Genomic DNA, 25548 nt, shown 5'->3' with positions numbered 1-25548 from the left:
TTACCTTGAGGAACTCATTCAGCAATCTAAGACTGACATTAATGTCATGTTATATTCACAACCACTTATATTTAGTATGACTCCAATCAGTGAAGAGTTTTCCCACTGATTTCCATTGAAGTCAATTTTATTGTATTCCTTGTCGCTGCATTCACTCATATGCCATTTTGTTGTCCGGAGTAGTCTTTCTCAGCTCACCACTGGAAGTCTGTTCCCTTATTCATGATAGGAACAGGACTGTAATGAGATGAGAAGTCGAAGAGTTCTTATAGCAGCCAAACTGAGCATCGGTGAGCTAGCCATTGTGGGCTATGTGCTACTTGATAGATGTGAATGGCCATGTATTTTGGTATTGATTACATCAGAACTAAGTATGCTAGGTTACTTTTGTGAAGTCATCACTGACACTGGTTATTGTGTGTTGTGAGTAATAGTTGGAAAGCGCTCAATTTACTGATGCATTAACAGGGAGTTTCCAAGACCACGAAATGTACTGATTTATTATCCCTCACTGCTGCTACTTGTAACCACACTTTCAAGCAGATCTGTTGTTGTGATGTGTGTGCCCTGCTTATCTGTCCTGAGTCATGCTCACACAACCACTGTAGCACTGTCTGCAACCACTCTGTGACATCCCATTCATGAACTCATTACATTCTGGGGTAAGAAAAAAGTGCATACTTTTAATTATTCTTTCTTGAAAGGGGTACTTTGCAGATTTGATAGATGCAATTTCAAGAAAGAATGTTTCCTCTTTATGTAGTATCATTGTGTACCTAGGGAGTTAGAAATCAACATTTTCAGGGCATTCAGACATAGCCCTGCATGATCACTGCAAGGGAATGGCCAGAACACTGAGGCAGCCTGGTCTTTGGGCCTCAGCAGCACACATGGTACAAGCTGATTGCATCTGCACATTCAAGCAAAGTGATTAATGTCATACCAACCGGCTTCAGAGACAGCAACCTGGAGGTTAGTCCCAGAATAAGGAGCATTAGAGTGGCCTCTGTTGGAGTCTGGGTATTGGAGAATGGGGGAGAGATCCACAACTTCTGTGGAGTCGGAGGATGACCGTTCACTTGCATTGAGTTTTTTTTGGAAGAAACCTTCAGCCGAGCTCCGTTCAGCCACAGCAGAAGCCTAATATGTAGACTACCTATTATTGACGTATTTAAAATCTTAAGAGTATTGGACACCTAACTTACATGCTCAAGGGGCTAGCATCTTTGTTAGATACTTGGCTGGGACACATAAATAAAAGAGCTCATAAATGTAGCTGTGGAATAATTGCCTGTGTGGATTGGCTTGCTTTGCCTCAGAACTATGCCGAGAAATGGTCATACTGTTACATATTTCGACCTCCAATGGAGTGTAATCATAATACATAATCCCCAGTGCCTTTGGGCTGATGAATCAGGTAGAGTTTCTTTGAAAAATGCATGCTATTCAGTTCTAACTGGAAGTCAGTGGGGCCTTAAGTGGAAATAAACTGAATGGAGAGAGAGAGAGACCTGCTATTGCTTACCTAACAAATCACAGCAAATATGTTATAAGTTTCCATAGAATCATAAAATCCCTACAGTAAGTAACAGGCCATTCGGCCCAACAAGTCCACACCGACCCTCCGAAGACTAATCCAACCAGACCCTTTCCCCGACCCTATTACCCTACATTTACCCCTGACTAATACACCTAACCAACATATCCAAGAACACTATGGACAATTTAGCAATTCACCTAACCTGCATTTCTTTGGATTCTGGGAGGAAACCGGAGCACCCGGAGGAAACCCACGTAAACACGGGGAAATGTGCAAACACCACACAGACAGTTGCCTGAGGCTGGGATCGAACCAGGGTCCCTGGTGCTGTGAGGCAGCAGTATGAACCACTAAGGAAAGAATGAAAGAACCTGACACTCCTGAGAGCCATATTTTCTCTATGCATTAATTTTGTGTAAAAGCACCCACAAAAGGAATAAAACTGATAGTAAACCAGAATGCACTTTATTGTAATTTGTGCTGCCATTAAGCCTTATTTCCATTCCAAAGTCTGTTCACAGAAATTACTAAGAAATAAACATAGCCCGTGAAGGACCATTAAGTCCTTAATTAAGACCAATTTCATGCTGAATTTCTCAGGATGGTTTGAGGGGTATAAATGAAAAGTCAATCCTTTACTTAGAGCATGTAAGCTATGAAGGAAATTATCCACACAATCCATCTACCAGGCTCGGTGTCAAGGAAAGGCCGCCAGCATTCTCAAAGATCCATTCCACCCTGGCAATGCTTCTTTACAACCTCTACCATCGGGGAGAAGGTACAGAAGCCTGAACACACACACCAGCCGGTTTCAAAGCAGTGTCTACCCTACTGTTGTTAGAATACTGAATGGAATATTGCATGCAATTCTGGTCTCCTTCCTATCGGAAAGATGTTGTGAAACTTGAAAGGGTTCAGAAAAGATTTACATGGATGTTACCAGGGTTGGAGGATCTGAGCTACAGGGAGAGGCTGAACAGGCTGGGGCTGTTTTCGCTGGAGCGTCAGAGACAGAGGGGTGACCTTACAAAATTATGAGGAGCATGGATAGGATAAATAGACAAAGTCTCCTCCCTGGGGTCGGGGAGTCCAGAACTAGAGGGCATAGGTTTAGGGTGAGAGCGGAAAGATATAAAAGAGACCTAAGGGGCAATATTTTCACGCAGAGGGTGGTATGTGTATGGGATGAGCTGCCAGAGGATGTGGTGGAGGCTGGTACAATTGCAACATTGAAGAGGCATTTGGATGGGTTTATGAATAGGAAGGATTTGGAGGGATATGGGCCGGGTGCTGGCAGGTGGGACTAGATTGGGTTGGGATATCTGGTTGGTATGGACGGGTTGGACCGAAGGGTCTGTTTCTATGCTGTACATCTCTATGACTCTATGACTCACAAACTATTAACATTCGCCTGTACCTGTGTTTTTGTTTTAGCCGCTGTTTACCTATTATTTACTTATCTGTGCTACTTAACTATGTGGGAAAAAGTGAGGACTGCAGATGCACGAGGAGGTTGGACAGTTCATCCACTTTACTAACACCTTCCACCCATACCTCAAATTTACCTGGACCGTCTCAGACTCCTCCCTCCCCTTCCTAGACCTCTCCATTTTTATCTTGGGCGACCAACTCAACACGGACATTTACTACAAACCGACTGACTCCCACAGCTACCTAGATTACACCTCCTCCCACCCTGCCCCCTGTAAAAACACCATCCCATATTCCCAATTCCTCCGCCTCCACTGCATCTGCTCCCAGGAGGACCAATTCCACTAATGAACAACTCAAATGGCCTCCTTCTTCAAAGACCGCAATTTCCCCTCTGATGTGGTCGACAATGCTCTCCACCGCATCTCCTCCACTTCCCGCTCCTCCGCCCTTGAACCCCACCCCTCCAATCGCCACCAGGACAGAACCCCACTGGCCCTCACCTTCCACTCCACCAACCTCCGGATACATCATATCATCCTCCGTCATTTCCGCCACCAGGAATATATTTCCCTCTCCACCCCTATCTGCATTCAGGAGAGACCACTCCGTCCGTGACTCCCTCGTCAGGTCCACACCCCCCACCAACCCAACCTCCACTCCCGGCACCTTCCCCTGCAACCACAAGAAGTGCAAAACTTGCGCCACACCTGCCCCCTCACCTCCTCCAAGGCCCCAAGGGATCCTTCTAAATCCGTTGCAAATTCACCTGCACCTCCACACATCATTTACTGTATCCGCTGCACCCGATGTGGTCTCCTCTACATTAGGGAGACAGGCCGCCTACTTGTGGAACATTTCAGGGAACACCTCTGGGATACCTGCACCAACCAACCCAACTGCCCCGTGGCTGAACACTTTAGCTCCCTCTCCCACTCTGCCAATGACATGCAGGTCCTTGGCCTCCTCCATCGCCAGACTCTGGCCACCCTACGCCTGGAGGACGAGCGCCTCATCTTCCACCTAGGAACCGTCCAACCACACAGGATGAATGTAGATTTCTCCAGCTTCCTTATTTCCCCTCCCCCCACCTTATCTCAGTCCCAACCCTCGGATTCAGCACCGCCCTCTTGACCCCTGCAATCTTCTTCCCGACCTCTCCGCCCCCACCCCCTCTCCGGCCTATCACCCTCACCTCCTTCCACCTATCGTATTCCCAGCGCCCCTCCCCCAAATTCCCTCCCCCCTACCTTTTATCTCAGCCTGCTTGGCACACCAGCCTCATTCCAGAAGAAGGAATGCCCGAAACATCGATTCTCCTGCTCCTCGTATGCTGCCTGACCTGCTTTGTTTTTCCAGCACCACATTTTTCAACTACTTAACTATGTGATCTGCCTGTATTGCTCGCAAGACAAAGCTTTTCACTGTGCCTCGATGTACATGACAATAAATTCAATGCAAATTCAAATCTTATAGGTTAGATCTAATCATTTATGCTTCATCACTTGTATTAAAATGGATGCTGTAATCTACTTCACATTTTTTTCTTTATCTTCAGGATTGAGTCTGAAAGATTGAGATTAGTGGACATTAAACATTTTGAGACATAAGGTTTTGATTGACAAGGGAATCAAAGGTTTTAGGACAGAAGTTGGAACATGGAATAAAAGCCACAATCAGATCAAGTCTGAACTTATTGTTTGACAGAGCTGGGAGCTTGAGGGGTCAAATGGCCTACTCCTGCTCCTATTTATTAGGCTGAAGGTATCCTTTATACTATCATCTATTACACATTACGGCATGAGGTTAAGTCACCCAAAAGAATCCTCAGCACCTAAACTGACTTCTAGATAAAGTACTGACGTCAATAGCTTGGAATCACCTAAGAAACAGTTGGATGTCATGATAGCATGTAGGTATTTTCTTAAAAAGATAAGCTCAAGATGGGTTGAATAGTCATCTCATTACATAAACCTTTGTAATCCTTTGAAATCTACCTGAATGTTCAATGATTTCAATTACTGTCTTGTACTAATGGCAGTTCTATAATACTTCTTGTAAAGAATATGGAAATGCAGTAAGAATTTGGGCAGATGTTCATGTCAGACTCAAAATGGGGATGATAATGGTGAGCAGCCATCACATCTACCCATGACCACAGTCTGAATGCCCAAACCATGGATGGAGTTGGGTCTCATTTAAGTTGCACTGACACATTGTGGACACCATTTGGGCAGCACCGTGACTCAATGGTCAACACTGCTTTCCTCACAGTGCCAGCGACCCAGGTTTGATTCCGGCCTTGGGCAACTATCTGTGTGGAGTTTGCATATTTTCCCCATGTCTGTGTGGGTTTCCTCTGGTTGCTCCAGTTTCCTCCAAAGACTGAAGATATGCAGCTTAGGTGGATTGGCCATGCTAAATTGTCCCGTAGTGTCCATGTTTGTGCAAGTCAGGTTGGCTAGCTTTGGTAAATGTGGGGTTATAGCATTGGAGGCTGATTGGGGGTAGGATGCTCTTCAGAGGACCAGTGCAGACTCATTGGACTGAACAGCCTCTTTCAATGCTGCAGGAATTCAATGATTCTGTTTGGGAGGGAGGTGGAGCCTCCGGAGGGGTGATAAAAGTTGAACATTAGTCAGAAGATTATTGTAAGGCTAAGAAATGAGCTCCACCTTTAAGAATCACCTATTAGGCTGTCTGGGAAAAACTAGGGCCAGCACACATTTTGTACATTTATACCACTTTTTTAATGAAAATTGCAGTCAGGTTCCAACAACTGACCAATATTAAAATGTAAACAGTTTCCTATTTTGGTGAGAGTGCCGAGCCCCTATTTAAGAGCCTGTCTAAAGCCAAAAAATTGAATCAGGCAGCAGCATATGGATGTCCTAGGTATTCACCAGATATATCGGCATGAAATGGAAATCCACACACTATGAGTTTAAGAATTACAATTGCACAAGATGCTTTTTAGTTGTTCTTGCCAGCAATGTCTATTTATTGACATATCCAACAGCAAACTTTGACATTTCATGCTATTTTATCTGAGGTGTCAAAAAAGCAAATTTTATTTTCTCTGTGAGAACATGAAAACATGCCCCTTTATGAATGAGTTAACAATGAGTTCAAACAAATACAAGAAGCGAATATTTGTTCCTGTCTCTGAGAAGTGCTTACACGCAGAAACACATGAAGGTTAAAGTGTTCTTGGATTAAAATGCCATTTTGCCTTATTAATCCATATGCAGTTTGTTCTCTGCATGACGTGGGCATCTGGCAGATTTGCCAAGTGGAAGTGATGTACTTACCCAGAGGAAAGAATGTGAGATCAGAATTTTGCATCTCAGTTCTTTCAGGCAACAATTCCAACTGATAGGAAAAACTCATGGGATCAGAAACATTCTTCTTGTAAAGCCTAACTAGCCATATTTAGACAAATGAGTGGAGACCACTTCTTAGGAATCTTCTGACCACTTCCAGCCTTTCTTACCATGTGCTGGGATTTCCGCCCTGATCCTTGTGAAGTGTCCTGTTGTTGGCTTTTATTCAGACACACCGAACCAGGGAGCTACAGGTTAAGTGAGTTCAATTCCAAATGGTTAATGAAACAACACAAATGTGAGTTGGGGTGGGAAATTGTGCATAGTAACTTTCCTATCGCAACATTAGACTAATTGGAAACATCTGAATTGTTGACTAATGCACCATGCAAATATCCCTCAGCTTGAGAGATTTAGATGCAAAATACACCAAGTTAATGTGGATGTTATCAAAGGAAACTGGACTGTAAAATAAACAAAACCCATCTCCAAAAGTTGATGATCAATGTTTATAAACATTGTAGCCATTCTCTGTCCCTTATTTGAATTGAGTTGAATTGAATTTATTGTCACGTGTACAGAGGCACAGTGAAAAACTTTGTCTTGTGAGCAATACAGGTAGATCACAGTTAAGTAACGTAGATAAGTAAATAATAGGTAAATAGTGAGAAAAACAGGTACAGGCAAATGTTAAGAGTTTGTGAGTCCATTCAGTATTCTAACAACAGTAGCGTGAAGCTGTTACGAAACCTGTTGGTGTGTGTATGTGTGTGTTCAGACTTCTGTACCTTCTCCCTGATGGTAGAGGTTGTAGAAAAGCATTGCCAGGGTGGGATGGATCCTTGATTATGCTGGCGGCCTTTCCTTGACAGCAGGCCTGGTAGATGGATTCTACAGATGGGAGGTTGGCCTTTGTGATTGTCCAGGCCAGATTCACCACTCTCCAAAACCGTCTCCAATCTTGAATAGTCCAGTTGCCATACCAGGTAGTGATACATCCAGACAGAATGCTCTCGATGGCACCCCCTATAAAAGTTGGCAAGGGTATTCGCCATCATGCCAAATTTTCTCAGCTGCCTGAGGAAGAAGAAACATTGTTGGGCCTTTGTAACCAGTGCATCTACATGAAGAGTCCAAGAAAGCTTGTTGTGGATGACCAATCCCAGGAGCTTGACACTCTCCACTCGTTCCATCTCTGTGCTGTTAATGTATGGGGGGGGGGGGGGGGGGGCATGAGTAACATCCCACTGAAAATCAATAATGAGTTCCTTGGTTTTGCCGGCATTGAGAGCTATGTTGTTCTCAGTGCACCACTTTTCCAGGTCTTCCACCTCCCGTCTGTAGTCTGTTTCGTCACCATCTGAGATTCGACCGACTATGGTTGTGTCATCAGTGAACTTGTAAATGGCATTAGTCTGGTATTTGGCGACGCAGTCATGGGTATACAGTGAGTACAGTAGGGGGATGAGTATGCACCCCGAGGGGCTCCAGTGTTGAGTGTTAGTGAGGATGAAATATTGTCCCCAATCTTCACTGATAGTGGCCTGTGGGTCAGGAAACTGAGGATCCAGTTGCAGAGAGTGGGGCTTAGTCTGAGATCAATAAGTTTAGTCATCAGTCTCAAGGGGATAATAGTGTTGAAGGCTGAACTGTAGTAAATGAGTAGGATTCTTACGTAGCTGTTCTTGGTGTCAAGATGTTCTCGGGGGGAGTGAAAGGCAAGTGATATGGCATCTGACATGGATCTGTTGGTCTGACAGGCAAATTGGAATGGGACAAGAGTAGTGGGGATGCTGGAGTTGATTAATGCCTTTACTAGACTTTTAAAGCGCTTCATGACCACCGAGGTTAGGGCCACTGGGCGGTAGTCATTGAGCAATGCTGCATGAGCCATCTTAAGCACAGGGATGATGATGGCCCTCTTAAAACAGGCAGGGACAGCGGCCTGCTGCAGGGAGAGGTTGAAGATGTCCAAGAAGATCTCTGCCAGTTAATCTGCGCATGCTCTGAGTGCATGACCTGGTACTCTGTCTGGTCCCATCGCTTTCCTTGGATTCACATGATCTGACCTCTGGTGCAGTGACTGTTGGGTTCGTCAGGACTTGTCAGAATGGGTGTTACCCCTCCATCGAAATTCTGCTCAAAGTGAGCATAGAAGGTGTTGAGACGACCTGGGAGGGATGTGTCATCGTCTGCTATCTTGCACTGTCTCTTGTTAGAACCTGTGTTGTCATTCAGTCCTTGCCATAGTTGCCGGGTGTCTATCTGGGTCTCTAATTTGGATCAGTATTGGTCCTTGGCTGTGTTAATGGCTCTGTGAAGGTCATACTTGGATTACTTACATTTGAGTGGGTCTCCTGAAGGCCTCACACCTGGTTTTTAGCAGGTTCCGTATGTCCTGATTCATCCAGGGTTTCCTGTTGGGGAACACTCGGATTTGCTTCCTCAGTATGCAGTCCTCCACGCACTTGCTGATAAAGTCTGTGACGGTGGTGGTGTACTTGTCCAAGGTACCTGCAGACAGTTTGAACATGGCCCAGTGAGCTGATTCCAGACAGCACCGGAGTTGATCCTCTGTCTCCTTCGACCAGCACTGGACCTGTATCTGTGAGGGGATCTCCTGTTTGAGCTTTTGCGTGTAAGCCAGGAGAAGAAACACGGCATTGTGGTCGGAATTCCCAAAATGACGGTGGGGATGGAGCGATAGGCATCTTTTCACAGTGGTGTAGCAGTGGTCTGAAATGTTCGGGCCCCTAGTGGGGCAGGTAATGTTCTGGTGATACTTGGGCAACACCTTCCTGAGATTGGCTTGATTGAATTCACTAGTTACAATAAACAGGGCCTCGGTTTTGTCTCTTGGGTGTCAATGGTGGAGTACAGCACGTCCAGAGCTCCTCAACCTTTGCTTGTATACAGAATTTTAGTTAAAAGAAAACAAAAATATAAATTGACAGCACTGCCATTATAGTTGCACCAATGTTCATTAAACATAGTGAGCAAAAAAGAGCTTTGTTAAAATTATTTTCACATTTAATCGTGGTTGAAAAGTTTTCTAGCATCATAAATAGAAAATGAAAAGCTACAACTTTTCCGTGAAAGATTATAATAAAGCAAGAGATTTAGTTAATAGATTCAGTATCCTTTCTTTTCTAGCAGATGGGGTGGTACCCAGTAACTTGGTCAGAGAGAGATCAATAGTCTGGCATTACAAGTGTCACTCTGAACGAGAATATTCGATTTGAATGCTTCTATATTGAACATCTCCAATTCTTAAAATAACTAAGGAAAATATGTCACTTTTGAGATTTAGTGGAAACATAAAATTGATCCAATAATTCTAAATTTCTAGCACTACATCAACCATTTCATATTTCCAACCAATTCATTCATGTCATGATTTGTAACTAATTGGAATTAAAAAACTACCTGAGTAAAAATGAAGCTCTCTCTCCCCTCAGATGCTCATGGAAAGTGTCCTGTAAATTTGTGTAAACAATCCATGATGATGTGCTAATGTGTAGAGGGGATGAAAGGTCTGGAACTATGTCACTGAAACACGGCTTGCAGACCTGTGATCTATGAAGGATCACCAAGTCCATAGATATCGAAGTTATTTTTTCCCCCAATACTCTTCTCTGAAATATACAAGTTCTTTTTTCTAGGAATTCTGTGAACTACAGACTTTTCTTGCCAAAGAGCATTTGTTTTGCAATCAATACCAGGTCCAAAGCAAATATTATTTATGGAAATATATGTTATGGAATCGAGGGAAAAGTTATTCAAGCATGCTGAGCATTGAAGATTGGCAACTTCAGAAACATACCATTTTGTGGCATCTGCAACTTGCTTTCCCGACAAAACCAACAGTTCTGCCCTAAAATCATAAGAGAAGGTGGGACGGCCTTGGATACTCACTTTATTTTACCAATTATGCTAAACACTAATGTTTTTTGGATTAAGGAGAATCCAAAGGGTTTTTACAAACACATTAAGGACAAAAGAGTAACTAGGGAGAGAATAGGGCCCCTCAAAGATCAGCAAGGCGGCCTTTGTGTAGAGCCGCTGAAAATGGGGGACTTGCTAAATGAGTATTTTGCATCAGTATTTACTGTGGAAAAGGACATGGAAGATATAGACTGTAGGGAAATAGATGGTGACATCTCGCAAACTGTCCATATTACAGAGAAGGAAGTGCTGGAGGTCTTGAAATGGGTAAAGGTGGATAAATCTCCAGGACTTGATCAGGTGTACCCTAGAACTTTGTGGGAAGCTAGAGACGTGATTGCTGGGTCTCTTGCTGAGATATTTGTATCATCGATAGTAACAGGTGAGTTGCAGGAAGACTGGAGGTTGGCGAACGTGGTGCCACGCTTTAAGGAAGGTTGGTAAGGAGAAGCTAGGGAACTATAGACCAGTGAGCGTGTCATCAGTGGTGGGCAAGTTGTTGGAGGGAATCCTGAGGGATAGGATGTACATGTATTTGGAAAGACAAGGACTGATTAGGGATAGTCAACATGGCTTTGTGCGTGGGAAATCATGTCTCACAAACCTGATTGAGTTTTTAGAGGAAATACCAAAGAGGATTGATGAGGGCAGAGTGGTAGATGTGATCTATATGGACTTCAATAAGGCATTCAACAAGGTTCCCCATGGGAGACTGATTAGCAAGGTTAGATCTCAAGGAATACAGTGAAAACTAGCCATTTGGATATAGAACTGGCTCAAAGGTAGAAGACAGAGGGTGGTGGTTGAGGGTTGTTTTTCAGACTGGAGGCCTGTGACCAGTGGAGTGCCACAAGGATCAGTGCTGGGTCCTCTACTTTTTGTCACTTACATAAATGATTTGGATGTGAGCATAAGAGGTACAGTTAGTAAGTTTGCAGATGACACCAAAATTGGAGGTGTAGTGGACAGCGAAGAGGGTTACCTCAGATTACAACTGGATCTGGACCAGATGGGCCAATGGGCTGAGAAGTGGCAGATGGAGTTTAATTCAGATAAATGCAAGGTGCTGCATTTTGGAAAAGCAAATCTTAGCAGGACTTATACACTTAATGGAAAGGTCCTAGGGAATGTTGCTGAACAAAGAGATCTTGGAGTGCAGGTTCATAGCTCCTTGAAAGTGGAGTCGCAGGTAGATAGGATAGTGAAGAAGGTGTTTGGTATGCTTTCCTTTATTGGTCAGAGTATTGAATACAGGAGTTGGGAGGTCATGTTGCAGCTGTACAGGACATTGGTTAGGCCACTGTTGGAATATTGCGTGCAATTCTGGTCTCCTTCCTATCAGAAAGATGTTGTGAAACTTGAAAGGGTTCAGAAATGATTTACAAGGATGTTGCCAGTGTTGGAGGATTTGAGCTATAGGGAGAGGCTTAACAGGTGAGGACTGTTTTCCTTGGAGAATCAGAGGCTGAGGTATGACCTTAAAGAGGTATACAAAATTATGAGGGGCATGGATAGTGTAAATAGGCAAAGTTTTTTCCCTGGGGTCGGGGAGTCCAGAACTAGAGGGCATAGGTTTAGGGTGAGAGCGGAAAGATATAAAAGAGACCTACAGGGCAACTTTTTCACACAGAGGATGTTACGTGTATGGAATGAGCTGCCAGAGGAAGTAGTGGTGGCTGATACAATTGCTACATTTAAGAGGCATTTAGATGGGTATATGAATAGGAAAGGTTTGGAGGGATATGGGCCGGGTGCTGGCAGGTGGGACTAGATTGGGTTGGGATATCTGATTGGCATGGACAGGTTGGACCGAAGGGTTTGTTTCCGTGCTGTACATCTCTATGACTCTATGACATTATTTGCAGGATCTCCTTTTCAAACATAGGCAGAACAGGATCACACAAGATAACCGTGTATAAACAGAACACTATAGTGTTCATCTTATTTTAAACATGGTCTCATCAATCTCCTCCTCCTTCTTGCTTGATTCTCACTTGTTTCTTCTCCTTTTGGATCTACTGGGGTAGTCATTGAGGTCGCTGTTACTGCTGAACTTGTGATTGTTGGCTTCTTCATGTTGTCTTCAGAGTTGCAGCAAGTCCATGATGATTTCACATGGGATCTCCATGTGAGATCCATGAGCAGGTGATCTGTAAGGAAGGATATAAAGAGAACTCAATTTTATTGAAAGAACCCTTGCGCTCTCATAAGGGGCCAACCTGTACACTTGCATTTGTAGCATTCACTCACTATGTCATTCACTTTGAGCTTAGTTGGTTGCTTACAGCATTATTGCGTCACCTTTTCACAATTTGTCTCTCAGCCAAAAATATCAAACTCACAATACTGCATTGCCTTACTGCTTAGTGCAGATACAAAACCAGAAAGCTTATTCAGCAGTCTTCAATCAAGTTTAGCCTTCAGTTGGAGAGTCCTGGCACAGTAAGGCTATGGTAGCCTCTGATACCAGTCCAGAGTCAGCTAACCGGGGTGGTCAGAATCAAGGGGGTAAGGAGCCAAATGTTTGGCAGCCTGTCATCCATCTTGACTCTTCCTGCCCTTATGGGCTGTTTTCCTCCTGGAAGAAGATAGAAGCAGGTATTGAGGGAAATTAAAGTGGTTAGCACAGCTGTTATTATTGGAAGATGCACGGAGAAGGCAGCACAGACAGCAGGCAGCAGTTAATGATGTTGGAATTGGGGTAAGTGACAGTAGGTGAGGCAAGATGTTGCGGCCAGTAGTGAGAATGGAGGAGTTATGAGCCTTGGTGGGAGGTGTGTGGAGTGGCAGCAATAGTGAAAGTGAGAAGATGGTGACACTTATTCAAGTACAGTAGAAATGGTCATTGACCTTTTTCTTAGACTGCTGCGTATTCCCCCAAATGGCTGAGATCACGCTGATCAGGGTGGTGACCTTGGCCAACGCTGGCACATTCTGGTATCAATGCCTCCATGACCAGTTCCTGTCAATTTTCTATTCTCTGTCAGGTTTGGTGCAAGATCATGAGCTGAAGAGGGCAGGTCCTGACTAACAGTATTCGTCACACCTAAAATGGTAAATTTTCTTGTTGAGTTGCTGATCAATTTACTCGACATTCCCAATAATTTATCATTTAATGCTGGGCATGACATTTCCAGGTTCAATTGGAATTCATTTCCCCACAAAAGCCAATGGTGGCAGAAAAGGAGCACATTGCCAAGACCCCTGGGATGTTGTCAGATGGCAGTGCCAGGAGGAGCAGAGAGGGCGAAGTCTATGCCCAGGGAAAGATGAACTTTTGTAGCTGTTTCAGTTTCAGTAATATCGATTTCATATTAGTTTATTCAATATGTTTACCATTAATACAATTTATTCAATAATTTATTCTGATATTAAAGATGGTGCTGGAATGTGGCAACATTATCCACTTTACAAGTGACAACATATTACTTAAGTAAGTAATCATGTAGCAGTTGTAAACTTTCAGCCAGTTTAGCTTATCGCTTTAAAATGTATCCACACTGTGAAGCGCTGATACTATAAAATCAAATAGAAAACTAAAAGCTTTTAAAGTTAGCAAAAAACTTAGCAGGCTGTATCCAATTTTGCCAGTTTAAGTCACATTTCTAAATTGCTTGCAGTTTGGTGTTTATAGTGATGTAATTAGATCTCCTCAACTCGATTATTAGTCTGCAGTGAACATATTAATTCACTTGCATTTTAAAGTAACTGAATAATGATAGGAACCTGGGCAAACAGATGGTTGGATAGAACTAAATATAGACTAAAGTAAAAACTTATTTCTAATGTATAACCCAGTGGTGTGTTACAGTTATCTAAGGGAGTCTGTGCTGCTGAGGCAGCATGTAGTTTTCCATGCATATTATAGTCTAGAGTTGCAGACAGTGATGGTAGAATCTCCAATGCTCTTTCCACCACAGTTGTCCCAAGAATTGTTCATCATCTGCAATTGGCAATGTGTTGGAGGATTTTCAGGTTAATGTTAAATCTATTTGGCCATGTTATAAGCAAACCTTTCCTGGTCATCAAGCTCTGAAGTGCAACTTGAACCTGAAGCATCTGGTTCACAGTTACTCACAGTCACTAAATCTCCCCTTGCATAGTGGTGCAAACAGTTATTTCCAATTGAAAGTACTGAACTGTTGTTATTCAATCTAGGGGCTCTCCATCCACCTAAAAACACAGTGATTTTAACCTGACTTGTGTTTTCATAATAACTGCTGTTTTACAACATTCAAAAATCTCTACTGTGCTGCTCCACTCAATTCTGTTAAACTTACAATGCCCCTAATTTCTGGCACAATTTACATGAAATTCCAGCCTCGGGTTTGGAAGGAGATGAATTCCATGTCGTAAATTACTGTCGTAACAGGAGACGGTGATATAATGATAATTTGATTGGACTAATAATCCAGAGGCCCAGGCTAACGATGTTTAAAATCTATCAAGGCAGCTGGTGAAATTTGAATTTAATTGAAAACTAGTCTCAGTAATGGTAACTATTAAATTATTATCTACTGTTGTAAAAACTCAATAGGCCCACTGAAGGGATTCTTTGAACCTTACTTGCTCTGGCCTACAAGTGACTCTAATCCCACAGCAATATGGCTGACTCTAACTGCCCTCTGAAGTGGCCGAGTGAGCCAGTCAGTTCAAGGGAAAGCAGGGATGGTCAACAAATACCAACGGTGCCCACAGCCCATGAAAAAATTAATGAAGAATAACTCGCCTACAGGAATTATGCTAGGATTTAGCTCACAGTAAAATAACAATGGTTCTGCATAAAAAGGAAAAGTTTCTTTTATATAAGATGAAAATTGTCTGAATGCTTAAATAGCATGGTGGAGCAACGTATCCCACATTTTTCTTCAATATAAGAGAGTTAGAAGGCTTGCTGCAGGAGGCACTCTAAAGGAGAATGACTTCACTTAGAATTGCTTTAGCATTCCTTTTGGTCCAGCAGCCATTAGATTCTATAACAGCCCTGTTCTCTGAAGATTTATCCACCAGTTTCACCTCATAATTATAGAGTCATCGAGTCATAGAGATGTACAGCATGGAAACAGACCCTTCAGTCCAATCCGTCCATGCCGACCAGATATCCCAACCCAATCTAGTCCCACCTGCCAGCACCTGGCCCATATCCCTCCAAACCCGTCCTATTCATATACCCATCCAAATGCCTCTTAAATATTGCAATTGTACCAGCCTCCACCACTTCCTCTGGCAACTCATTCCATACACATACCAACCTCTGTGTGAAAAAGTTGCCCCTTATGCCTCTTTTATATCTTTCCGCTCTCACCCCAAACCTCTAGTTCTGGACTCCCCAGCCCAGGGAAAAGACTTTGCCTATTTATCCTATCCATGCCCCTCATAATTTTGTAAACCTCTATAAGTTCACCCCTCAGCATACAACACCAGGTTATAGTCCAACAGGTTTAATTGGAATCACTAGCTTTCGGAGCGCTGCTCCTTCATCAGGTGGTTGTGGAGTACACAATTGTAAGACACAGAATTTATAGCAAAAATTTAGTGTGATGTAACTGAAATTATACGTTGAAAGATACCTTGATTGTTTATTAAGTCTCTCATCAGGGAGAGGGTGAAGAAAAAGATCAATCTGACGCTGGTGTGTTGAAAACAGAAGTGAGTCAAACAGTCAGGGCAGGCAGGGACAAAGCAGAGGATAAGGTCAGACTGATAAATTAAACTGCATTTATTTCAATGCAAGGGGCCTAACAGGGAAGGCAATTGAACTCAGGACATGGTTAGGAACATGGGACTGGGATGTCATAGCAATTACAGAAACATGGCTCAGGGATGGACAGGACGGGTAGCTTAATTTCCAGGATCCAAATGCTTCAGGAAGGATAGAAAGGGAGGCAAGAGAGGAGGGGGAGTGGCGTTTTTCATAAGGGATAGCATTACAGCTGTACTGAGAGAGGATATTCCCACAAATACATCCAGGAAGGTTATTAGGATGGAACTGAGAAATAAGAAAGTGATGATCACCTTAATGGGATTGTATTATAGACCCCCCAATAGTCAGAGGGAAATTGAGAAACAAATTTGGAAGGACATCTCAGTTATCTGTAAGAATAATAGGGTGGTTATGATAGGAGATTTTAACTTTCCAAAAATAGACTGGGACTGCCATAATGTAAAGGATTTAGATGGAGAGGAATTTGTGAAGTGTGTACAAGAAAATTTTCTGATTCAGTATGTGGATGTAGCTACTAGAGAAGGTGAAAAACTTGGCCTACTCTTGAGAAATAAGGCAGAGCAGGTGACTGAGGTGTCAGTGGGGTAACACTTTGGGGCCAGCGACCATAATTCTATTAGTTTTAAAATAGAGATGGAAAAGGATAGACCAGATCTAAAAATTCAACTTCTGAATTGGAAAAAGGCCAATTTTGACAGTATTATGCAAGAACTTTCAAAAGCTGATTGGGGGCAAATGTTCACAGGTAAAGGGATGGCTGGAAAATGGGAAGTCTTCAAAAATGAGATAACGAGAATTCAGAGAAAGTACATTCTTGTTAGGGTGAAAGGAAAGGCTGGTAGGTATAAGAAATGCTGGATGACTAACGAAGGAAGCGTATGCGTCAGCATATATAGACAGGATAAATCCAGTGAATCCTTAGAAAAGTATAAAGGCAATAGGAGTATACTTAAGAGGGAAATCAGGAAGGCAAAAAGGGGATATGAGTTGGCTTTGGCATGTAGGATTAAGGAGAATCCAAAGAGTTTTTACAAATACATTAAGGACAAAAGGGTAACTCGGGAGAGAATAAGGCCCCTCAAAGACCAGCAAGGCGGCCTTTGTGTGGAGCTGCAGGAGGTGGGGAAGAGACTAAATGAATATTTTGCATCAGTATTTACTGTAGAAAAGGACATGGAAGATATAGAATGAGGGAAATAGATGCTGACATCTTGAAAAATGTCCATATTACAGAGGAGGAAGTGCTGGCTGTCTTGAAATGAATGAAGTGGATAAATCCCCAGGACCTGATCAGGTGTACCCTAGAACTCTGTGGGGACATAGCGAAGTGATTGCTGGGCCTCTTACTGAAATATTTGTATCATTGATATTCACAGGTGAGGTGCCAAAAGACTGGAGGTTGGCTAACATGGTGCCACTGTTTAAGAAAGGACAAGCCACGGAACTATGGACCAGTGAGCCTGATGTCGGTGGTGGGCAAGTTGTTGGAGAGAATCCTGAGGGACAGGATGTACATGTATTTAGAAAGGCAAGGACTGATTAGGGATAGTCAACATGTGCATGGGAAATCATGTCTTACAAACTTGATAGAGGGCAGAGCAGTGGACGTGATCTATATGGACTTCAGTAAGGCGTTCAACAAGGTTCCCCATGGGAGACTGGTTAGCAAGGTTAGATCGCATGGAATACAGGGAGAACTGGTCAATTGGATACAGAACTGGCTCAAAGGTAGAAGACAGAGTGTAGTGATGGAGGGTTGTTTTTCAGACTGGAGACCTGTGACCAGTGGAGTGCCACAAGGATCAATGCTGGGTCCACTGCTATTCATCATTTATATAAATCCTTTGGATGTGAGCATAAGAAGTATATTTAGTAAGTTTGCAGATGACAGCAAAATTAAGAGGTGTAGTGGACAGTGAAGAATGTTACTTCAGATTACAACGGGATCTTGATCAGATGGGCCAATGGGCTGAGAAGTGGCAAATGGAATTTAACTTAGATAAATGCGAGGTACCACATTTTGGGAAAGCAAATCTTAGCAGGACTTGTACACTTAATGGTAAGGTCCTAGGGAGTGTTGCTGAACTTGGAGTACAGGGTCATAGCTCCTTGAAAGTGGAGTCGCAGGTAGATAGGATAGTGAAGAAGGCGTTTGGTATGCTTTCCTTTATTGGTCAGAGTATTGAGTACAGGAGCTGGGAGGTCATGTTGCGGCTGTATAAGACATTGGTTAGGCCACTGTTGGAATATTGCGTGCAATTCTGGTCTCCTTGCTATCAGAAAGATGTTGCGAAACTTGAAAGGATTCAGAGAAGATTTACAAGGATGTTGCCAGGGTTGGAGGATTTGAGCTATAGAGAGAACTTGAATAGGCTGGGGCTGTTTCCCCTGGAGCATCAGAGGCTGAGGGGTGACCTTATAGAGGTTTATAAAATCATGAGGGTCATGGATAGGGTAAATAGACAAAGTCTCTTCCCTGGGATGGGGGAGTCCAGAACTAGAGGACATAGGTTTAGGGTGAGAGGGGAAAGATATAAAAGAGACCTAAGGGGCAACCTTTTCACGCAGAAGGTGGTACGTGTATGGAATGAGCAGCCAGAGGAAGTGGTGGAGGCTGGGTACAATTGCAACATTTCAAAGAAATCTGGATGGGTATATGAACAGGAAGGGTTTGCAGGGATATGGGCCGGGTGCTGGCATGTGGGACAAGATTGGGTTGGGATATCTGGTCGGCATGGACAAGTTGGATCATCTGTGCAGGAGAAACATACAGCATTCTGTGCTGTACATCTCTATGACTCTCTAAATAAACAAGAATGTGCTACACTGACATGAAATTGCAAAACTCTTATCTGTTACTGATTAGAATTTTACCACGATATTCCATTATATTTCACCAGATTCTATCTACAATTGAACACATATTAAGATTATATCTAACTGAATAGCATAGTTTTTGATTAAATATCTTGTTGCCTTTCACATCTTATAATACACATGCATTACTGTGATTGTTTTTCCGCAGATTTTAATTATTCAAAGAGCTTAATTACTTAATACTATTTTATTTTCTAACTTGGAATTCTATTTGAATGTAAGTGTTTTAATTATTTTTAAGACTGTACCTTTTTCTTTAAAAAAATGTCCTACCTTACTGTTATTACTTTTTAAATAAAATTCATTGGAGCAGCCATTTCCTTCATTGCAACTTGTTTCTGCTTACACTTTAAGGCATTCTGATGTCACATTGCTATTGGCCTGCACAATAGACTATTCTTACATTAGCAAGTGCTGTATTAAATGACAGCACCACATCCTATTACTGTTTTTCAAATTATATTTAATACTTCCTTGATGTCAATACAGCAAATGTTAATTTGCCTGTCAAAAATCAATCTCCCCACTTTATCAATAATGCATTTGTTTATTTACAAAAAAAGTGGAACAAGTTAAAACTTAAATGGTTTGTACAAAAGCACAATACTGCATTCACAGTTAATCTGAAATGGGAACTAAATTACGAGAAAATCCCAATGGCTAGGCAGCATCTGTGGAACAGAGTTAACATTTCAGGTTGATGACGTCCTTTAGTTAGAATGATCGAAACATAAGGATATTCAAGGAAGTGAAGTGGGTGGTGGGGGAGGAGCAGACTATTAAAACAAATTGTATTTTTTCCCTACTACATTACAGTATAATATGACTCGGCTTTGATCTTTAACCATAAGATTTCAGGCAGCTACAGAAGAACATAGAATATGAAAGAACCTCATCATTTTTGCAACCATCATACAGCCACTGTTAAGTAAAGTTCATTAAAGGCTCTTCTCTAAATTACAGTGTACTCCACAACAATCTATTTGAATCTCGGTACACTGAGGTCAAGCAACTAAGCATGATTGTATCCAATATGCACTCACATTTGGCAATTCCATTTGGGACATTAAAGGGATTAGCGCTGGCATGTGTTGCAACCTTTAATTCTATCAAACAGGAAAAGAGAATTATATAATTTGTGCATGCAAGATTTTTAGACGTTTTGACATTGAATAACCATCAAAAGTGTGCAGCTGTGATAATGATTCTATAAATAATTAACATGTAGCCTGCAATTCATTTTAAAAATACCAGACTAAATGCTAGTTTACTAAAATATCATATACTTTGCTGCACAAGTATTATCTTATTCTTTATGCAATATAATTTATAAGTCATCAGGGTGTTTTATTAAGCAAGTAGATAAACTGAAAAAGATGGGTATTATCAACCTCATTTTTCACAGACTTTTCCCAGTCTGTATGGAGATGACTGGATAATTCTCTCATCAATCACACATGGGAACCCCACTGCTGTGAGTGACTGTAATTGATGTTATGGATAATTTCTGTTTGCTGTACTTTCTGGATTTCTTTTTAAATGGACTTTATTTGTTTTGATGTTTGCTACTGTAAATTTCATTTTCCTTTAAGGCCTGCTGGTTGTAAGTCCTAACTCATTTGCAATTCATTGTCTGACACAGTGGTTTCAATAGTCATTTTGAATTTTATATCATTGTGAGATGAACCTTTAATTATATTTAAGAACAGATGCAAACTCTTTGTTTGCTCTTTTTTTAAAGAAAAGGTACATTTACATACGTTTTACATTCTATAATTTGTAATATCACTTCAATTCTTCATATCCCAAGCACTAACTTAAAGTTGGATATAGTTTCATGGACAAATGCAGAGAATGCTAGAGAAACACAGCAAGTCTGTTGAGAGAAAAACAGAGTTAACTTTCCAGATCCAGTAACCCTTCAGCAGAACCGTTCTGATGAAAGGTCACATTAACTCTGTTTCTCTCTCAGCAGATCCTGTGTATCTCCTACGCACTCTGTTTTTGTTTCAGATTTTCAGCATCCAGTTATTTGTTTTCAGAGATACTGGCCATTTTCATTGCCTTGCTCAAATAGAAGTATATTTATGAGAGTAAGAACCTGAACTTTGTTCAGGAAGTTGCGACCAAAAGGGGCCATGAGGTAACAATCATCAGTGACATTAATTTATGATGTACATTTTCCAGAATAATATTCTTGCTTTTTAATTTAACTCCCCAGAAATGTCACTACTGCATGCAAATGCCAGTGGAGAACCCCAAACTGAAATAATTCTAAATTCTGAGAAATTCACTGATGTCTCACAAGGTAGTTGGCTGGTGATACTTTTAATCTGGACTGTATACGGTGTTCAATATTTCATTGCGAAATCAACTTATCAGAGACAAAGGTATTCTAAGATAAAAACAGAAGATAATGGAATTACACAGCAGGTCAGGTAGTACCTGTCAAGAGACAAATAGATTTGACATTTCAAGGCAATTAACCTTCATCAGAATCCATTGTATAAGGCATAGGATCATCCAGTCCTCATGGTATTCTCAGAAGCCTCCCTGTAGGATTAGTTTGACCTCTGAGCTAATAAACAACACAGTAAGTCTTAATGGCTCAGGTTTTCCGATAGGAAGATATTCATTGCAGAAGCGTAGGCAGGACTAGCGAGTTGGAAACATATATAAGTTCCAACTCAGCTGACTCCTTGGGAAATGCTCAGGAAGTTACAACTTCAAATGGCAATTGTCTGGTGTGTGAGACCCTCCGAAAAATTCCCCAACACCAAGTTAGAGAGTTGGTGACTTAAGAGGGTAGTTACCCAGGAAATATTAGAAGAATTAAAACTTGCTGAGGTTTCGGTAACTATTGAGCTGATGGCCATAACTCAATTTCCCAAAAGAACCCAGCACTGCACTCTTCTCCAACCTGAACTACCTGTCCCACCCTTCCTTAGCGAACTGACCTGTTATTCTCCAGTCACAAGACCGGGCACTGCCCAGACCCAACAATCTACTCAAAGACCTTACCTGACTCTCTCATCCACTTTGCATTACATCCCTCACCCACCTGGAGAGCTACCCTTGCTCACCTGCCACTCTAGTCCCTCACCCACCTGTCACCCTACCTCCCTCCCACTGGCCCCTTAACTTTTCACCCATCTGGCACCCAATGCTCTCACCAGCCAGGCACTCAATACCCCCAAATCATCTGGCCTTACCCTAATTCCTCATTGGCCTTAATCATTTTTCTTCTTTCAGTATCTGTGAAAGTAGCTTCAAGGCCTTTAAATCCTGGAATATAGTAGGTATTCTCATGAGAAAAAGGACCATGGTTTTAACAATGACCCATTTCACTGATGACTGATTGGAATCCTGGATTACACCAGATAGCTTCAACTGGCAAGGCTCCTGGTTTGGCAATTCAAACTGACAACTCCTCTCAAGGTTCTGACAAATGGTCACTGGACCCGAAATGTTAACTCTGCTTTGTCTCCACAGATGCTGTCAGAACTGCTGGGTTTTTTCAGCAATTTCTGCTTTTGACTCTCAAAGTAAATGTGTAACTATGGTTTCTGATCCTCATCAGAAGATCTGGACCAATTTGTAGATAGGCTGTACCTACTGTGAACACTTCTGAAATTCAGAATGCTCTGCTCAACTGCAAGTGTTTATATGACAAAACACACAGGTGTGCAAAAATATAAAGGTATTTCAATTTCTGCAATTCTGGTATAGAGAATTTCAAAGATTCAGAACCCTTTGATTGAAGAAATTTCTCAACTCAGTGTTAAACGATCAACTCCTTATGCTGAGATTTTGTTCCTGTGTTCTAGATTTTCCAGTCAGAGAAAACAACCTCTAAGTGTTCGTCCTATGAAACTCCCTCATAATCTTGCTTATTTCAATTATTTCAATATTACTTCTCTTCATGCTAGATTTCAGAGAGGGAAAGCCCAGTTTACTCAGCTTCACATCCAAGGGCTTTCCATGCATCCAACAACTTAGTGAGTCTGTACTAAGTCACTTCCACGGTCAACCCAGCTGCATTCTCACCCGAGGTCTTCTTTTCTATTATTATTGGTAAAGTGAATAGCCTCATATTTCCCAAATTACACTTCAACAATCCCTTTATTACCCAGTCACATGACATGTCTATTTATATTTGGAGATTGCTGCCCTCACAGCTTACATTTCCATCTAGTTTTGTATCAATGAACTTTGATACATTACACTTAATCTCTTTATCTTAGTTATCAATGTAGACTGGTACATCCTTGTGGTAATCCATTGATCACAACTTGCTAGTTTGAAAATGCCCTTTTATGTCTACCGTTTAGTTCCTGTCCATTAATAAATCCTCCATCCGTGCTTATATACACCTCCAACTCCATGAGGCCTTATTTTGCTTATTAATATTTAATGTGGCACATATACTAAGACCATTGGCTCCTCTTTATCTATCTTAACATTTAAATCATGAAAGTCCCTCAATATGTTAACCATATATGATTTTTCCTTTCATAAAATTACCTTGACTTTGTTTGATTATGTAATGATTTTCTCCATGCATTGTTAAGAATTCTTTAGGAATAGGTGCCAACATTTTTGTCATGACTGAAGTCAGCATTATTATAGCTCCCAGTTTCTCTCTTCCTCCATTCTTTAACAGCAACATTATACTTGCATACTTCCTATCTGCTGGGAACACTCCAGAATCTAAGAAATTCATAACCAGTGTAGCTGTATCCACAGCAATCTCTTTTAGCTGTATCTGAGGGCTGTATTAGGACAAATGAACATATGATTTATGAGTAGAAGTAGCATACACTGATAAACAGGGGAGTGAAATGTTATCAAGAATCTATCTCACTCTGCCTTAAAAACATCTCACTTCTATCTTAAATGGGTAACACTCTATTATTAAACAGTAACTCCCTCCTTCCAGATTCCCCAACAAGAGGATCCACCCTTTCAAGACTCCTCAAGAACTTACAATTTCAATCATGTCACCTTTCATTCTTTTAAACACCAGCAGGTACAAGCCTAGTCTGTCTAACCTTTACTCATAGTCTTGTTTTATTAAATTTTCTCTTTCCCAAAATTAACTACTTTAAGTCTGTCATTCTTTTTAGCCCCTTCCTCATCCTTTGTTTCTGGTATGTAATTTGTCTCTTCTATTTTGAAGACAGACACAAGCTAATTGTTCAAAGTCTCTGTCATTTCCTCATTTCCCATGATTTCTCTGGTCTCTATTCTAAGGGACAAATGTTTACTTTAGCTACATACTTCCTTTTTTATACATTTGTAAAAGCTCTTTACAGTTTGAGACAACAGCTTGCACATGTACAAGTTATGTCCCTTGGAGCTGATTTCCTGCCTCATGCTGTGCACCTTGCTGCAGAAACAAATGGTCATATACAGAAGAACAAGGAACAAAGGGAGGCCATTCAGCCCCTTAAGCCTGCTCTGCTATGCAATAAGATAATAGCTGATTTGATTGTGGTCTCAACTTCACTCTTTAGGTCTGCTCCTTATAACCCTTTACCTCCTTGCTTTCACTGCTCTGTGGGGAAGAGATTTCCACAGACTAACAACCCTTTCAAAAAAAAAATCTTAAATGGGAATCCGCTAATTTTAAAGCTACATCCCTAATATCCTCATCAAGGGATAACATCCTCTCAACATCCACCTTGTCACTTCCTCTTTGGATCTTGTGTGTTTCAATAAGATCATCGTTTCTGAACCTCAATGGGATCATCGTTTCTGAACCTCAATCTGAACCAATCTGCTCAATCGTTTCTAATTAGATATAACTTCCATGGAATCAGATGATTGAATATTCTCTGTACTGCTTCAAAAGCAATTATATATTTTCCTAAGCAAAGATACCTAAATTACACACAGTATTCCAAATGCAGCTGAATTACAGTCCACTATAGTTGCAGCAACATTTCTTATAACAAATGTTTTTTTAACCAGCACCTATGGGACTAGGAGTGTGTTGGTTGATCAAATATTCCAGTTGATCAAAAGGTCCACATAATCAATGTCAAAACGCACACTAAGAAATAGAGACATAATGCTGGGGGTATAAACATCACTGTTAAAATTTTATTTACAGCATAAATCACTTAAATAATAATGCAATTTTTTTGCTTTAAATAAACTTAACAGCAGAGAGCCTTCTCACTCACACACTAAACTAACTACTTGGGGATTGCAATAATACAGTAAACTTCCAGTATTTGAGGTATATCATTGTTGCCAGTTTATTGAGAGTGCCAGTTCTTGACGTGCCAGTTAAAACAAAGTTTACTGTACTTTTATATTCGATTCCTCTTATGATGAATGCCAACATTCTATTTGCCTTCCAAATCACTTGCTGCACCTGCATTCTAACTGTTGCATATTTAAGTATGGTGGATTATCACTTTAAGAGACTGATCTGCCCTTTTGAACTGCTTGGAGAGTAAACATCTCCATAATAAAGTTCTTGCTGTTTAAAGCTTCGTCGTCCTGATCCTTTTTGGAACTTAACACTAACCTTTGGTGATTCATGTCCTAGGACATTTAGATGCTGCTGTAAGGTAGAGTTTTCAGTAATCTCGCCCAGTTTCTATGACATATTGCTTTTTTATTTATCTTGTCTAAAGTGACAAGGTCCTAATTTTCCCACAATATATTCCATCTACCTAATTGTTATTCACTCATTT

The 25548-nt window shown here is 41.4% G+C and overlaps 1 long non-coding RNA gene across 2 annotated transcripts in view; it reads right to left on the bottom strand.

Moving 5' to 3' along the window:
* Positions 1–4239: 4239 nt before the first annotated feature.
* LOC148149555 (uncharacterized) overlaps positions 4240–25548 on the bottom strand; it is a 28486-nt gene continuing 7177 nt past the window's right edge. Inside the window, exons 2-3 of one of the 2 annotated variants that reach the window (XR_015757586.1) lie at positions 12234–12389; positions 4240–9199 (exon numbers count right to left, since the gene is read on the bottom strand). This is a non-coding gene — a long non-coding RNA (uncharacterized LOC148149555). Of the gene's footprint in view, positions 9200–10193; positions 12390–25548 lie in introns of those variants that run through there. The other variant, XR_015757585.1, reaches the window with a different exon arrangement.

Source organism: Chiloscyllium plagiosum, unplaced genomic scaffold (assembly GCF_037043375.1).
Source record: "Chiloscyllium plagiosum isolate Xiang-an unplaced genomic scaffold, Cpla_swu_hap1 HiC_scaffold_7, whole genome shotgun sequence".
Taxonomy (NCBI): domain Eukaryota; kingdom Metazoa; phylum Chordata; class Chondrichthyes; order Orectolobiformes; family Hemiscylliidae; genus Chiloscyllium; species Chiloscyllium plagiosum.
Note: the sequence above shows the minus strand (reverse complement) of the source record. Positions and strands in the feature narration are given on the sequence as shown.